Source organism: Oncorhynchus gorbuscha, linkage group LG08 (genome assembly GCF_021184085.1).
Source record: "Oncorhynchus gorbuscha isolate QuinsamMale2020 ecotype Even-year linkage group LG08, OgorEven_v1.0, whole genome shotgun sequence".
Taxonomy (NCBI): domain Eukaryota; kingdom Metazoa; phylum Chordata; class Actinopteri; order Salmoniformes; family Salmonidae; genus Oncorhynchus; species Oncorhynchus gorbuscha.
The window spans coordinates 12,273,198-12,291,416 of NC_060180.1; the positions used below are offsets into that span (position 1 = coordinate 12,273,198).

Here is an 18,219-nt window from a genome sequence, read left to right on the forward strand (position 1 = left end):
ATTGTCTAGTGACGTCAGGAGTAACGAGGATAGGAGCGGACGTAAAACGTTCTTTTAGAAGATCAAAAGCTCCCTGGGCGGAACCGGACCACTTAAAACACGTCTTGACAGAAGTAAGAGCTGTGAGAGGGGCAGCAACTTGACCGAAATTACGAATGAAACGCCGATAGAAATTAGCGAAACCTAAAAAGCGCTGCAACTCGACACGTGACCTTGGAACGGGCCAATCACTGACAGCTTGGACCTTAGCGGAATCCATCTGAATGCCTTCAGCGGAAATAACGGAACCGAGAAAAGTAACGGAGGAGACATGAAAAGAGCACTTCTCAGCCTTTACGTAGAGACAATTCTCTAAAAGGCGCTGTAGAACACGTCGAACGTGCTGAACATGAATCTCGAGTGACGGAGAAAAAATCAGGATATCGTCAAGATAGACAAAAACAAAGATGTTCAGCATGTCTCTCAGAACATCATTAACTAATGCCTGAAAAACAGCTGGCGCATTGGCGAGACCAAACGGCAGAACCCGGTACTCAAAATGCCCTAACGGAGTGTTAAACGCCGTTTTCCACTCGTCCCCCTCTCTGATGCGCACGAGATGGTAAGCGTTACGAAGGTCCAACTTAGTAAAGCACCTGGCTCCCTGCAGAATCTCGAAGGCTGATGACATAGGGGAAGCGGATAACGATTCTTAACCGTTATGTCATTCAGCCCTCGATAATCCACGCAGGGGCGCAGAGTACCGTCCTTCTTCTTAACAAAAAAGAACCCCGCCCCGGCCGGAGAGGAAGAAGGCACTATGGTACCGGCGTCAAGAGACACAGACAAATAATCCTCGAGAGCCTTACGTTCGGGAGCCGACAGAGAGTATAGTCTACCCCGAGGAGGAGTGGTCCCCGGAAGGAGATCAATACTACAATCATACGACCGGTGAGGAGGAAGGGAGTTGGCTCGGGACCGACTGAAGACCGTGCGCAGATCATGATATTCCTCCGGCACTCCTGTCAAATCGCCAGGTTCCTCCTGAGAAGTAGGGACAGAAGAAACGGGAGGGATGGCAGACATTAAACACTTCACATGACAAGAAACGTTCCAGGATAGGATAGAATTACTAGACCAATTAATAGAAGGATTATGACATACTAGCCAGGGATGACCCAAAACAACAGGTGTAAACGGTGAACGAAAAATCAAAAAGAAATAGTCTCACTGTGGTTACCAGATACTGTGAGGGTTAAAGGTAGTGTCTCAAATCTGATACTGGGAAGATGACTACCATCTAAGGCGAACATGGGCGTAGGCTTCTCTAACTCTCTGAAAGGAATGTCATGTTTCCGAACCCATGCTTCGTCCATGAAACAACCCTCAGCCCCAGAGTCTATCAAGGCACTACATGTAGCACCCGAACCGGTCCAGCGTAGATGGACCGACAAAGTAGTACAGGATTTTGATGGAGAGACTTGAGTAGTTGCGCTCACCTGTAGCCCTCCGCTTACAGATGAGCTCTGGCTTTTACTGGACATGAATTAACAAAATGTCCAGCAACTCCGCAATAGAGGCACAGGCGGTTGGTGATCCTCCGTTCCCTCTCCTTAGTCGAGATGCGAATCCCTCCCAGCTGCATGGGCTCAGTCTCTGAGCCAGAGGAGGGAGATGGTTGCGATGCGGAGCAGGGAAACACCGTTGATGCGAGCTCTCTTCCACGAGCCCGGTGACGAAGATCTACCCGTCGTTCTATGCGGATGGCGAGAGCAATCAAAGAGTCCACATCTGAAGGAACCTCCCGGGAGAGAATCTCATCCTTAACCACTGCGTGGAGTCCCTCCAGAAAACGAGCGAGCAGCGCCGGCTCGTTCCACTCACTAGAGGCAGCAAGAGTGCGAAACTCAATAGAATAATCCGTTATGGACCGTTCACCTTGGCATAGGGAAGCCAGGGCCCTAGAAGCCTCCCTACCAAAAACTGAACGGTCAAAAACCCGAATCATCTCCTCTTTAAAGTTCTGGTACTTGTTAGAGCAATCAGCCCTTGCCTCCCAGATAGCTGTGCCCCATTCTCGAGCCCGGCCAGTAAGGAGTGAAATGACGTAAGCAACCCGAGCTCTCTCTCTAGAGTATGTGTTGGGTTGGAGAGAGAACACAATCTCACACTGCGTGAGAAAGGAGCGGCACTCAGTGGGCTGCCCGGAGTAGCAAGGTGGGTTATTAACCCTAGGTTCTGGAGGCTCGGCAGGCCAGGAAGTAACAGGTGGCACGAGACGAAGACTCTGGAACTGTCCAGAGAGGTCGGAAACCTGAGCGGCCAGGTTCTCCACGGCATGGCGAGCAGCAGACAATTCCTGCTCGTGTCTGCCGAGCATGGCTCCTTGGATCTTGACGGCAGTGTAACGAGCGTCTGAAGTCGCTGGGTCCATTCCTTGGTCGGTTCCTTCTGTCATGCAGGTGAAAGAGGACCCAAAAGCGACTTGGCGAAAACAGAGTCTTTAATCCAGTAAAGTAAATACAATCAAAAAACACAACTTTCACTCGAAATGACGAGGACAAACTGGAGACTCGATCTTGAACAGCAGGTGAACAGCAGGTTGCCTCGGGAAGGCACTTGAACCAAACAGACTCAGACACCTGCTCACCACGCAGCATCTGAGGAAAACACGACACGACAGGGCGATACACAAACACAGCACGGTGAATTCTAGACAAGGAACCGACAGGGCAGAAACGAATAACAAGGAGAGAAATAGGGACTCTAATCAGGGAAAAGGATCGGGAACAGGTGTGGGAAGACTAAATGATTGATTAGGGGAATAGGAACAGCTGGGAGCAGGAACGGAACGATAGAGAGAAGAGAGAGCGGGAGAGTGAGAGAGGGAGGGGGAGAGAGAGGGATAGAAAGAGGGAAAGAACCTAATAAGACCAGCAGAGGGAAACGAATAGAAGGAGAAGAACAGGGACAAGGCATGATAATCAAAGACAAAACATGACACATACATTCCGTCTTTACATAGTAGGTTGTCTATCTAACAATAGAACATTTAAGCCCAGTGGTTTCTTTGTAGCTAGCTACAATGACGAGAAGGAAACTAGTTCCATATGTTCATGTGCAATGCTCCCATTATGGCTGTTTCTTTGTGAAAAGTGAACGTATCTCCCAAGCACCCAGGCTAGTTGGTACAGTTCTCCCTGTTTAATGTACTTCCCAGGAGTTGGCCAGAGGGCTCTCTCTCTCTCTCCTGGTAGCACTGATAGACATGCATGTATCAATCACACATAGCCACGGTGACGTTTCTAAACAGGTGTTGGTTTGTGCTCCCAGAGAGAACAGAACGGGAGAACAATACAAACTGCAGTGTTCAAAACAAATGGGAATTCAAAAAATAAAAACATTCGCTCTGACTGGGAAAATAGTTTTGAACAGTCATCCAAATCAAAATTCCAAGTTGAATACTCGCGCATCTTTCTAGAACTACAACTTTCCAAACTGAATATCACTGACGTCATGACATAAGGAGTGAGAGCATATTACAGACTGTCTATATCTCTTATCTCTTACTGGTAGTTACGATGGAGGCTTTGACAAGACAAACTGTGCAGCCTTTGAGAGGAATAGTAATGATTAGGGTTGCAAAGCTACTGGTAATTTACCAAAGTTACTGGAATCTTCAGTAATTTTGGTAATTAACAGAAAATATGCGGCCATCTATCGTAATTTTGCTTATTTATACTTAAATAACTTGTAAAAAATGTTTGATTCATACATAGTATTCATGTTTTTATATCTGTATTCATATTATCCATGAGTTTCTAATAGACAGACAATACGGTTCAAGAGAAAACAGCCTAATTAATGAAAAAAGCATCTATTTAACAAGCATTATTTTCAGTTACCTCTGCAACTCATCCAACTACTGATTTGTTCACAACTGCCACCAGTTTAACAACAAATACAAACTGCTATAGTAAAATAAATAAAAGTGTATAAAATTAAAATGATATGACTGTAAGTCGCTTTGGATAAAAGCGTCTGCTAAATGGCATATATTACAATATTACAATATATATTTCATGGTTAAAACCGCATATTAAACCGCATACCAATGGTATTCACTTAGTTGATGGTTTATATTTAGGATAATGTTTTACAGCCGTTTCATTCTATTTTTTTGTCTATTTTATGTGTTTTGCATGTGACAAGGCCAGAGAGAAGGCCAGAGATAATTACATACACCTGCGATAATCTGAAATACGCAAAAGTGGCACTAGATGTCTTGAGATAAATTGCTTAAAATCCCAGAAAGATACCCAAATTCTGGTAGTTTACTGGTAACCTTAGAAAGTTTCCAGTAATATACCCTCCCTTTGCAACCCTAGTAATGATCAAATTCTCTGTGGACTAATCCAATATTGTGCATCTTTCCTTCTCTTGACATTTACTTTCTTCCTCCACAAAAAAACATGACAAGACAGATATTAGGAAATGTCTGGTGCAGAAGGTGCATAAATGAATCAGTGTCTATCAACAAAACACTTCACCTCACTAGACAATTTTTTAAAAATTGAATGCGAAAACTTGTGAAGAAAATGTAATTCAGCTATGCATTCTAGCAGTCTGAAATTATGTTTGACATGCTGAAGATGTGGTTGATGAGTTGTGTCATCAAAGAACCAGAGAGGTGAAGAGAAACAAACACAGCTAGGCAACGAGGAAAACAAGCAGGAGACATGTTTCAAAGTGAATATGCCACAGCTTAATTGAAAGAAACTCTGCTACAGATTCTCCTGGATTCGTTTGACAAAAACCTAATGATTTTACATTTAATGTAGTCTTGTGGAATAATTCAACATCAAATAAACTGAAAACGGAATTATAAACTACAGTTAATTTTCATTTTTTTAGACGTTACTCGAAATAACATACAAGACAACAGTAAACATGTTGTCCCCTACGAATAATACAGCGCCCCCTTTGGGCCAATCAATGTCATTTTGTAAATGACGGCTTTCTATGGCCAGATGCATCATTCACCCAAGTTTCGTCAAATTTGTGCCAGTTATCTCTGAGATATCGCGTGGGTTAGCTAGACTCACATCCCTCAGCATGTGTGCCAAGTTTCACACTCAGTCAAACAGATCAAAAGATATAAACATGTGCCCGTTATAGTGCCACTGTTTGGTCAATATGAATGTTCTTGCATATGCTGAGTCTTGACAGTGTTTGCAACATGTGTACCAAATTGTGTTGCAATACCAATATCCTTGACTAATTTATATTTATTTCTGTGCCAGACCACACCCATGTGAATATTTATTGGTCAATAGTGGCCATGTTGTTTTAGGTACTAGTCTGGAAAATATTTCGCTGAGACCTTTGTCCATAAATGCCACATAGTCATTCAGTGCCAGAAGTGTTTTCACAAAATTCAAAATGGTGGTAAATCCATCATGGCGGACCTTCTGGGTCCCTGAGGCAAATTTGTTCCTTGTGAGAAGAGGGACCTATGTACCGAATGCCATGACTTTAGGTCAAATGGGGTAAGGAGCATGACCTTTCAAAGTTTGATTTTCATCTCTTGTTATAGCACCACCATTTGACCAATCAGTGTAATCAGTGTAAAATGCCGGATCTCTATGGAAAGACACATCATTCACCCAAGTTTTGTGAAAATCGGGCCAGTGTTGTCTGAGATATCGCGTGTGACTAACGTACGAACGAACGGACGGAGACAGACCCACAGTCCCTGCCACGATTTCATTGTGGGGAACAATTCAATAAATTTAAAGCTCATTATCTTAGAATTCCATTTGTCACTGGTTTCCTTTGTAGCTTGACTCCCTCTAAACTGATGACTCACAAAGCAGTAGATGTGTGTTCTAGATGGTTCTATTGTGTGAGACACGAGGGTGTGTGGGCAGCCTGATTAACACTGGGTGTTTATTTAATCAAGGAGAAAAGACAACCCAAATGGGAAACCCATGGATTGACACACAACATGGTTTTTCACCGTTTTATCTTCCGCACATTTTGATCAAATTAGTTGCTTACGCTACAGTACATCTCACAAAGGAAATATTTAAGAGACGTTCAGAAAATAAACTTTGCTATTCCTACTTGGAAATATACCCAGAGAAAATAATTGTATGCAACAATTGTTTGGAGTAAAAAAAGCCAAAACAATATGACTGACTAGTATGCCACAAAGAAGTAAAAGAAACAACCTATTGAAGTTTCATTTGGAAAGTAATATTTTATCATATCAGTATTGTGAGCCAGTACATTAGCTCGGAATAATAAACAAACCATCTAATACAGTCAGCTCCTTGTTTGATGAAAACACAGTAGCAAATCACTGTAATTGAGAGTTTGTCAGTGTTTTTGCTTTGTCCCTCTGCAGCTCTCACCATCTCGCGCTCCTTCTCTGTCTGTTCCACTAACTCTATCCCTTTAATTTCCATCCTCTCACTGTACCCTGTCCCTCCACACACAGCTGCCTGGCCCTGGACTCGCCATGCCTGGAGTGGAGCTGCCTGGCCCGAGACTCGCCTTGACTGGAGTGGAGGCTGCCTTGGATTAACAGGCTGTCATATAAGGCCAGGGTACAGCAGGTCTGTCTGTCTATCCCTCCCCCTCTCTCACTTATTTTTACTCCCTCTCTCTGTCCCTCACTCACTCCCTCTTTCCCTCTCCCTTTCTATCTCATTCCTTCTACACCTCTCTTGGTCTCTTCCTCACAAAATGATGGACAGCTAGGCCTTATTGATTTAAGTACATAGAAGAGACAGAGCAGGCAGAAAAAAGTGCTCCATACAGTATATTAACCATGAATCAACATTCCCTCGACTCGCACTATCAGAGAAAGAGAAAGGCATCAGCACAGAAGAGCTGCCTGAAGGGACCAGTCCTCAACACTTACATTTGATAAATATAGAAATATGAATACTAGCACAGTGGAGTGTCTCCATTACAGTTAAAACAGCACATCCAATGTGCTGTTTTGGATGTGCTGTTCTCAACTAAATGTGGGGATTTCAACTGAAGGAAAACATTGGCTATAAAATGTCCTGATTGATGATGTCCACTCTCTTACCATAATGAATTTTCCCATTTTACCAAAAATCTGCCCATTGAACACTTTTCATTATCTGACTTTGGTCGGGGATCTCTAAGTAGCCAACTGTAGATACAGTACAATATGCCAATACAAAAAATAAGCTCCTTTAACAGCTCTCATAAAAACACTTAACTGTAAGCCCAGGGTACACTTCACACCAAGTCACATCCTGGAGGTAAAGGTCAATGAATTATGAGCACTTTGCAACTACTAAAACAATTGAATTAACTAATCAATAGTCCAATCAACTGTAGCCTACACTGAATGCCCCTGACTATAGGAGGCCTTTCACTGTCTGAAGTTGTTAATGATGCAGTAAAACTGTGCATTAAACTCCATTGTAATCATTGCTCTTTTTAAATGCAGCCCATACATCGGCTGCAGACGTAGCTAGGCTGTGTGTTTTGAAATGTGTTTGGGATATGGGAGGGGAATGACATGCTACTGGATGCAATGTCTATTTTCCCAGTTTCTGTGAAGCTAAGCAGGCCTTGTGAGAGCATGAGTAGAGACAGCACAGACAGCAGTCAGTCACCTCACAAGGCCTCGCTACAATCATGCCCTCGGGTCTAAGTACACGACTGAGACTCTGTAAAGAAAACGGTATACTGTACACCAGATTGATCATTGTTTTACAACAGGCAATATACCATAGACCAGTTTTTTAAAAACAGGGATATTTGCTAGTCAGTCAGTTAATACTGATTTCATCCACTTATGCCAACAGGGATATTTTTATAGACTTTCATGGAATAATATTTAGGTGGGTGATTATATTTTACATTTATTTTTTGCATATTCCAACTCCCCGAGAGTGGGGTCACAGCCAGGGTCAGCCATTATCAACGGCAACCATGGCACGATTTGGGTTAAATGTCTTGTTCAGGGAACATCAAAAGCTGTTTCACCATGTCAGCTCTGGGATTTAAACTAGCGACCATTCAGTTAAAGGCCCAACACTATAACTGCTAGGATACCTGCCACCATACTATGCTATCTGCCGGATCTTTCATATCGATTGCATGGGTGGATCCTTGAGCATTTTGCTACTACGTTGATGAACCACCAACCATGTTGTCACACCCTGATCTGTTTCACATGTCATTGTGATTGTATCCACCTCCCTCCAGGTGTCGCCCATCTTCCCCATTATCCCCTGTGTATTTATACCTGTGTTCTCTGTTGGTCTGTTGCCAGTTCGTCTTGTTTGTCAAGTCAACCAGCATTTTTGTGTCTCAGCTCCTGCTTTTCCCAGTCTCTCTTTTTCTCGTCCTCCTGGTTTTGACCCTTGTCTGTCCTGACTCTGAGCCCGCCTGCCTGAACACTCTGCCTTCCCCTGAGCCTGCATGTTGACCTGTACCTTTGCCCCACCTCTGGATTATTGCCCTCTACCTACCCTGAACCTGCCTGTCGTCCGGTACCATTGCCCCACCTCTGGTTTACTGATCCCCTGCCTGCCTTGATCTGTCTATTGCCTGCCCTTCTTAGATTATTAAACCATTGTTAATTCGACGTTGTCTGCATCTGGGTCTTACCTTCATACCTGATAGTACGAAGTGGCCATGACTGACCCAGCAGACCTGGTCCAGCTGTGCAATGTCATCTCCTCCCAAGGAGCATCCATTGGTTGGCACAAGGAATTGCTTCAATGTCTTATGGAGGGGGTCAAAACATGGGCTGAGCGCCATGACCGGGCGTTGGACATGCTGCTGTCTGGGGGGCAGCCTGCCACAGTGGTACCCCCACCACCACTCAGTAACTCTGCGGTTAGCAGCGCCGCTCCACCGGCCACTCCACATTCCTGGGAACCCCATTTACCTCCCCCGGAACGCTTTAATGGAGAGCCGAGCACCTGTTAGGCGTTTTTAGCTTAGTGTGTCCTAATTTTTGAGCTTCAGCCCTCCTATACGGGAGCAACAGCCGGCCATGTGCGTGAGTCTGCAGGATTCCACCTCGCCCCCGAGTCATCCCGGAAGTCCCCGATGGTCCCGTTGCTGAGAGCACCCAAGGTTTCCTGGGCTCTCGCCAGCCGAACGGCAACGCAGGATCAACACAAGCGATGAGAGCTCTTTGGACGCCACACTGGCTTCCGAGCTAAACATCCCCACTCAGCCCCTCTCCATTCCCATGGATGTTAGAGTGCTGGTTGGGCGCTCTATAGGTCGGGTCACCCATATCAGCACTCCCATCAACCTGCGTGTGTCAGGGAATCACAGTGAGACCATTCAATTCCTGCTCATCAAGTCCCCCCAGATTCTCGTGGTCTTGGAATTCTCCTGGCTCCAGCAACACAATCCCCTCCTCAACCTCTCTACGGGTGCTATCATGGTCCACGCCCATTCTGCCACGCCCATTGTCTGAAGTCGGCGCAACCTGCCCCGGGACGTCTTCCTGGGTGTTCGGAAGTTGCTCCGAACGCCTCCGCCAGTCCCGCAGAGTACCAGGACCTCCGGGAGGTGTTCAGCAAGTCCCGGGCCACTTCCCTTCCGCCGCACCGCCCCTATGACTGCAGGATTGACCTTCTCCCTAGCACCACGCCGCCCCGGGGACGTCTGTACTCTCTGTTAGGACCAGAGACCAAGGCTATGAAGACCTCCATTGCGGAATCCCTAGAAACAGGATTTATCCGCTCCGCTTCCTCTCCCGCTGGTGCAAGTTTCTTCTTCGTGGAGAAGAAGGACAAGACCCTGCGCCATGCATTGACTACCAGGGACTCAATCACATTACTGTGAGGAACTGTTATCTTCTACCACACATTTCTTCGGTCTTCGAGCCGCTCCAGGGGGCCACTGTTTTCTACGAAACGCCTACCACCTGGTGCGGATACTAGAGGGGGACAAGTGGAAGACTGCCTTCAACACGGCAAGCGGCAAGCGGCCACTATCTGATCAACACCCTTTGGCCTCACCGACGCCCCTGCCATGTTCCAAGCTCTGGTGAATGATGTTTTCTGTGACATGCTGAACCGGTTCGTCTTCATCTACATTGACATCCTTGTTTTCTCCCGCTCCCACCAAGAACAAGTGCTCCACGTCCAACAGGTTCTCCAGCTGGAAAAGTGCCAGTTCCATCGTTCTACCATTCCCTTTCTGGGCTACATCATCTCTGCTGGAAGTGTCCAGATGGATCCCGAGAAGGTGAGAGCGGTGGTGGATTGGCCTCAGCCTACATCCAGGTAGCAGCTGCAATGCTTCCTGTGGTTAGCCAACTTATATCGCACTTTATCCGGGGTTACAGGACCCTTGCCTTCCCCTGTCTGCACTCACCTCTACTATACCAAGGTTCCATTCACATGGTCCTCTGCCGCTGACCTTAAACACCGCTTCACCACTGCTCCTATCCTGGTTCATCCTGACCCTTTCCCTCAGGTCGTGGTGAAGGCCGATGCTTCGGAAATGGCGGAATGGTGGGTGTTCTGTCCCAACGTTCTGCCCTGGACCTTAAGCGGCATCCCTGCGCCTTCTATTCCCACCACCTCAACGCCACTGAGAGGAACTACGATGTGGGGAATTGGGAGCATCTCGCTGTGAAGATGGTGTTGGAGGATATGGAGGCCCCAGCTAGGAAGGGGTGGAACATCCGTTCATTGTGTGGACCGACCACGAAAACCTGGAGTATCTCCGCACCGCCAAGCGCCTCAACTCCAGGCAAGAGAGACGGGCCCTGCTGTTTACCTGTTTCAGCTTTCCCTCTCCTACCAGCCAGGGTCCAAGAACGTCAAGCCGGATGCCCTGTCTCGCCACTATAACCCCACGGTTACCACCCCAGAGCCCGAGACCATGCTTCCCACCTCGTGCCTGGCGACGGCACTCAGCTTGGATATAGGGAAACAGGTCCGAGAGGTGCAGCGATCCCAGCCGAACCCTGGGTGGGGGCCCGATAACCGGATGTTTGTGCCTGATGCTGTCCGCTCTGTGATCCTGGAGTGGGCCCATTCCTCCAGGCTTGCCTGTCAACCGGGCACTCGTCGGACCCTGGCCTTTGTGCGACAAAAGTTTTGGTGTCCCACTATGGTTCGGGATGTTCTCGCATTTGTCGCCGCCTGCATTGTCTGGGCACAGAACAAGACTCCTCTGCAAACTCTGGCTGGTCTTCTCCAACTACTGCCTGTCCCTCAATGTCCCTGGTCCCATATATCCCTGGATATCGTCACAGGTCTCCACTCGTCTGAGGGCAACACTGCTATCCTGACTGTGGTCGACCTGTTTTTCAAAGCCGCCACTTCTTTCCTCTCCCCAAAGTACCTTCGGCCAAGGAGGTCTTCCGGTTCTCGTCCCGGTTCTGGTAGGCGTTCTGCTCACTCAATGGGTTGTCGGCCAGCATGTCCTCCGGATTCCACCCCCAGTCCAAAGGCCAGTCGGAGCGAGCTAACCAGGACTTAGAGACGACTCATTACTGCCTAGTCTCCGCCAACCCTACTGCCTGGCGTCAGCAACACCCTTCCTTGCTCTGTCACGGGTCTCTCGCCATTCGAGTGTTTCTTGGGATATCAGCGTCCGCTCTCCCCTGAGCAAGAGGAGGAAGTCAGCAATCCCTCTGCCCAGATGTTCATCCACTACTATCGCCGTACCTGGAAGAGAGCCCGGGCCACTCTGAAGACCACTTCCAGGTATAGGCGACAAGCGGATTGCCACCAGACCCCTGCTCCACGCAGAGTGTATGGCTCTCCACCCGAAACCTGCACCTCCGGGTGGAGTCGGGGCAGGGGGTTCCAGTACCTGGTTGACTGGGGAAGGTTATGGCCCGGAGGAGAGGTGCTGGATCCCTGCTAGAGACATCCTGGACCCAGCCCTCATCGCCGACTTCCACCGCCAGCACCCCGGTCAACCAGGTATGTGCCCAGGTAGGACACCAAGTGGCGCCCCTTGAGGAGGGGGGGTACTGTCACACCCTGATCTGTTTCACCTGTCATTGTGATTGTCTCCCCCCTCCAGGTGTCGCCCATCTTCCCCTTTATCCCCTGTGTATTTATACCTGTGTTCTCAGTTTGTCTGTTGCCAGTTCATCTTGTTTGTCATGTCGACTAGTGTTTTTGTGTCTGAGCTCCTGCTTTTCCCAGTCTCTCTTTTTCTCACCCTCCTGGTTTTGACCCTTGCATGTCCTGACTCTGAGCCCGCCTGCCTGGCCATTCTGTCTACCCTGACACTGAGCCTGCCTACCGTCCGGTACCATTGCCCCACCTCTGGTTTACTGACCTCTGCCTGACTTGACCTGTCTATTGCCTGCCCCTGTTGGATTATTAAACCATTGTTAACTTCTTCGGGGTAGGGGGCTGTATTCAGAAGTTTGGATGACTGAGGTGCCCAAAGTAAACTGCCTGTTACTCAGGCCCAGAAGCTAGGATATGCATATAGTTGGTAGTATTGGATATAAAACACAAGTTTCCAAAACTGTTAAAAGAATGTCTGAGTATAACAGAACTGATATAGCAGGCGAAAATCCGAGGAGAATCAATCCGGGATTTTTTTTTTAGGTCACCACTCATTATAATGGCTGTCTATGGGAATATCAAAGGAATACCTCCCAGATTGCAGTTCCTAGGACTTCCAGTACATGTCAACAGACTTTAGATAGAGTTTCAGGCTTGTTTTTGGAAAAATTAGCTAGAATTTGTAGTTTTTCTAGGTGTCTCCCATTTTGGCTGTAGTATTGTGGCGCGCGTCGGTGATGATGCGCACTTCGTTATTTATCTCCAGTAATGAACATACTATTCTCCATCTTAAATTTCATATTTTATTTACATATTAGTCTACCTCAGGATTGATTAGAAACGTTGTTTGACTTGTTTGGACAAAGTTTATTGGTAACTTTCGGGATTCATTTGTATGCATTTTGAATGAGGGAAACCGGTGGATTACTAAGTCAAGCGCGCCAACTAAACTGACCTTTTGGGGATATAAAGAAGGACTTTATCGAACAAAACTACCATTTGTGATGTAGCTGGGAGCCTTTGGATTGCAAACAGAGGAAGATCTTCAAAGGTAAATTATTTATTTTATCGCTTTTTCTGACTTTCGTGTCGCCTCTGCTTGTTTGGAAAATGTTTTTAATGCTTTTGTATGCAGGGTGCTGTCCTCAGATAATCGCATGGTATGCTTTCGCCGTAAAGCCTTTGTGAAATCTGACAAAGCGGCTGGATGAACAAGAAGTTGAAATTTTAACTGATGTATAACACTTGTATTTTGAATTTCGCGCTCTGCAATTTCCCCGGATGTTGGCCAGGTGGCCCCAAAGAGGTTAATTCGACGTTGTCTGCATCTGGGTCTTACCTTCATACTTGATACATGTGTTTACAATAAAGGAATGATCTGCAGAGACTTTCAACACCTTCTCCAATACTTCACAGGTATTTCAACCTAACCACCTCTTTGCAGAGTTCTCTTCCCATTGACCCATTCCATCTAAATTTCGCAGAATGCTTTTGCCCTTACCTGGAAATTGTATCAAAGTGCTCAAAAGCAATATCCCCAATAGCTGAGGAGTTTTCTAACAAAGCAAGATTGCCCTTAGATTTTCTATCTGAAAAGAGATGTCACAAACAAAAGCAGTGGCATGGAATGAGTGGTGGCCTGTCTAAATATAGCCACTCTGTCCTGGTCTGTTTTGAAGTCCTGGGAAAGTGGATTACAGTGGATTTAACATAAAGATGAAGACTAATTAAGCTCAATGAGTGAAATAGATTACTATTTCTGCTCTAAAAGTAGACAGAGCTTCCTACTGCAATGTACCATAAAATAATTGGAACATGAATGAGACTTTTCCTCAAGATATGCCTGTGTGGTTTAGGAGTTGTAACTAAAATGCAATTGTGAAGGAAAGTAGTTTGAGACTCCCTCATATTTCCTCAGGAAAACACAAATAAATGCAACAATTTTGCCTATATACAGTACAATGAACCTGTATGGTTACAATGAAGTAGGTCAAGGACTGAAATATTTTCACTATAATGCATTGAAAAGTTCACCTTTACAGCAAGAACAGCAATGCAGTTTTGTCTGAGCAACAATTGGCTAACCAGCCCCACTAAGGCCATCAAAGGGTGTATTATTTAAGTGATAATGACCAAAACATGCCAATATATCCTCCAAACACGGGCTTCGAGGGCATTATCCTGCTTGTCCCCGAGGGCCCTCATAGTGTTCTACAGAAGCACCATCGAGAGCATACTGTCGGGCTGTATCACAACCTGGTTGCTGACCGCAGGGCTCTACAGAGGGTGGTACGCTCAGCCGGACGCACCATTGGGTGCACACTGCCTGCCTAAACACCAGGTGTCGCAGGACGGCCAAGAAGATCAAGGACCTCAGCCACCCGAGCCACGCCCTGTTATCCCCACTTCCATCATTCAGACAAAGGCAGCATAGAAGCATCATAGCAAAAGCTTTCAGACTGGCCAATAGCTTCTACCCCCAGACCATCAGGATGAATAGCCACCACTAGCCACCCCCCTCCCAGTTTGCTGGAAAAACAGCAAACTATCTGCATTTTGTTTTGTTTGACCTGTATTTCAATTGACATTTCCTTGTCTATATACATAAAAATGAAGCTGATTCATGATTTCAACTGGCAGAAAGAAGTTGCCTGTCTGTCTGATCCCAACTCCCGACATGTTTATTACTATGGGCCAGCTGGAGATTTCAATATTGAAACAATGTTGCAAATGTTGGAGAGACAGATAGCGAGGTTTATACAAATCTCTGCTGTTGAAAACCAAAAGAAAGAATAGAATGTCTATATGCTTTCTTACAGTGGAGATCAAGTTTATAAATTGCCTGGTTGGGATGGTGAGACCGTGGATTACGCAATGAGATGGAACAGTAAGTAAGCATTTCAACCTCATTGCCTTAACCGGTGCTATCTTCTGGAATAGACACTGGCTGGAACATGGTTTTAACCAATCAGCATCCAGGATTAAACAACCGTTGTACAGTATATCCTTCAGTACCACACCATGAAAACATGTCAGAAATTAGCTACACATTGTACACCAGATAATGTGATACACTAAAAATGAGGGGTTCAACAAGGGTTCTTCTAAAATCCTCAAAGTTCTTTGAAAAACCTTAGGGTTCTTGGCACTGAAAATGGCACCCAAAAGGTTCTTCCAATAACCCCATAGGAGGTGGGGTTTATCGAGGAAATTCCTTAGTTGGTGGGGGTTCTTGCAGGAACCTAACTGTCCAACTGAAATATTTTGATTTGAATTTGAAAGGACAGCAGGTGAAGGCACTTAACTGAAAAATGTAAAGATCTCCTCAATTTAAGGTAAGGTTTGTTAGTCCCTTGTATGATCTAAATTGACATTGTTTTATGATGATAGCATCTATCTTTTCATATTTATGCAAAACTTTCTAGAACATGGAATGGACACAATTCAATCAATTAACATAGAGGTAAGAATATGTAGGCTATAAGAATATGTTGAAGGCTAGCTGTATTGGATGATTGAACTGCTCACCTTTGTGTCTCTCTGCAGGTATACAGACAAGGAGGCATACAAAGGTATGTGAATTGGTATTGGTATGTTATGTAGATCACATTTACCATCCTCCTCCCTTAGCTCTTCAATTAATATCTCATAGGCCTTTACATTATGGACACGGTATGTCCATAATTAACCCCAAAAGGTTCTTCGAGGATCCATTACAAAAGGTTCTTTGAAGAACTATAGGGGTTCCCCAACAGTTTCAATTTGAAGAACCCCTAAAGGATACTCCAGGAACCTTTTCTTTTTAGAGTGTATAACCAAAGATTGTTGGTGTCTATTACTGGACGTTACAGGAAAACCCATACAAACCGCCGCTATAGATATTTTGTGATACTTTCTTATTTATTTAACCTTTATTTAACTAGGCAGGTCAGTTTAGAACAAATTCTCATTTACAATGACGGCCTACAGGGGAACAGTGGGTTAACTGCCTTGTTCAGTGGCAGAACAACCGATTTTTACCTTGTCAGCTCGGGGATTCAATCCAGCAATCTTTCGGTTACTGGCCCAACACTCTAACCACTAGGCTACCTGCCACCCCGAAAGAACTACCTTATATGTCTGTGTCCAGTTGCAGGCGGTAATTTGAATTTTTGAAAATGCTCCATGAAGTAATCCAACAATGTATACGCCACCATCTTGCCTATTTCAAATCTTATCTTATTGATGGAGTAGGTGACTAAATTCAAACGAACCACCTGCAACTGGACATGGACATTTATAAGATACCACTTTGGCCACATCGAGAACAAAACATGTTGGGCTTTCCTGTAACGGCCAGTAATGGACACCAAAAATCTTTGGTTATATCACATTATCTGGGGTAGAATCTGTATCTAGTCAACAATGATAATCTCAGGCTATCGCAACATTCCCATGGCACCTTCCATCTATAGGCCAAAGCCACTTTACCTACAGTATAGCAACTGTAACAAATACCAAACCACAAAACCTGTATCTCTAATATTCAGTCAACTGGCTCAGTCTCTGCATGTAAATACATATTTTCTCAAACACATTCCAGGTATAGCTGACAGTTTGTATATCATGCAACAAATCACAAATAATGGCAAGCAGATATGATTTAAGCCTCTAAACATATGAGTGAAACATCTGGCTTGGAATAATGTAAAAAATATCTTTAAACAACCTATATAAAGCTTGAATAAGATAGTTATACCACTGGGGTGGCTGTAGATTACATAGTTTGTTACCAATGCTATAAAGCTTGACATTATCTGACACTACGTCAAAGTACCCTCAAGTAAAAAAAGGAACATTCCTTTGCCTTTCCATTTTTGGACATTGTAAATAAACAGTAACCACAATACATGAAAGCTGCCACATGCCATGTAAGGGCACAATTCAATTCCATTTCTCAAAAAATGCACATAACTATCATGCACGAATACAAGGAAATTAAATGATGAAGCGAGGCAGCAACATTTTTTCATTTATTTTCAGGGGACAGTTTGCAGTAGAGGATGCTGGGGTGTAACGTCAGCACATTAAAATAAAAGCTATAGCTATATGCGCTTAGCACTTGCTTCCTCGAACTTAGAAAAGAGCGATATTCGAATGTAGACACTATAGAAAAGGTGTGTAACAGCAAATGACACAACTAAACAATTTCCAAATATTATAATTATCACATTTTCTGTAATTTCAGAGAATATGACAATGGTACACTGCAACATTAATCAGCAACATAATGGTGAAACTGCGTACAACTAACGTTATGCAAATAACGTTACTAGAAAGAAATTCAAGAAACCGTGACCAAGAAAAAAAGTATATAACCTAATAAAATAAAATATTTGTACAAAACACACGTTGTAATATTACTCACACATGTGTACTTACCTCTTACAAACAACGGTATTAATTGACGGATAAAGCCGAGGACGATATATTTGGCATAAGGAGGCAGTCCACAGTTCGCCACAGTTTCATAGGTCAGTCCAAACAAAGTCGTTGAAGCCCTCTGACAGTGTGCCCAGCCTTGCCGCTCGCGCCTTGCTTAACTGTTGTCTGTTCGCGGACAACCCGCCAAGGACCGGGCACTAATTACGGAAGGCTGTGGAATCTCCAGGAGCGCACGGGAAGTGTCTCTCCGGGTACATTAGTGTGATTGGCCAGGAGGACAATGACGTGCCAGCAGGTGGCACAACCGTTGTTTTATCGAGAATTCATTGATCATTCCAGGAGCTCTGTGTGGAATGCAAGGATTTCTAGTGGATGAAACATTTGATACAGTGATTAAAGTATGCGAGGAATGACACCTATTGTGCGTTGAATTACTATCCTGTAATTACCATCCTATTCATATTTTCCAATGTTTTTTTTTGTGAACATAATAACAAAGCTGCTGTGTCCAAGGCACTCACAACCTTGTTTCCAATCATTTAGTGTTTAGTACATGAATCCGTTGAAATAAAACTATCTATTTACAGTAGATATGATTGTGTGGTTTGACACGAGCATGTGCAAGACAGGAAGCCAAACCAAATGTTTTAATTGATTGATTAAAACACAAACAAGAAGTGAATGTTAATCCACAGTGGAATGTGTAAACCAATTATAAATACTGTCAGAGACTTGGGGAATGGGCTCTCTCGCCCTACTT

The 18,219-nt window shown here is 44.9% G+C and overlaps 1 protein-coding gene across 1 annotated transcript in view; it reads right to left on the reverse strand.

Annotated features, from left to right (window-relative positions):
• LOC124041206 (muscarinic acetylcholine receptor M3-like) overlaps window positions 1-17,693 on the reverse strand; it is a 129,514-nt gene extending 111,821 nt beyond the window's left edge. Inside the window, exon 1 of the mRNA XM_046358507.1 lies at window positions 17,457-17,693. The gene's annotated coding sequence lies outside the window, so the exon portion shown is untranslated. The remainder of the gene's footprint in view (window positions 1-17,456) is intronic.
• Between the last annotated feature and the right edge of the window lie 526 nt (window positions 17,694-18,219).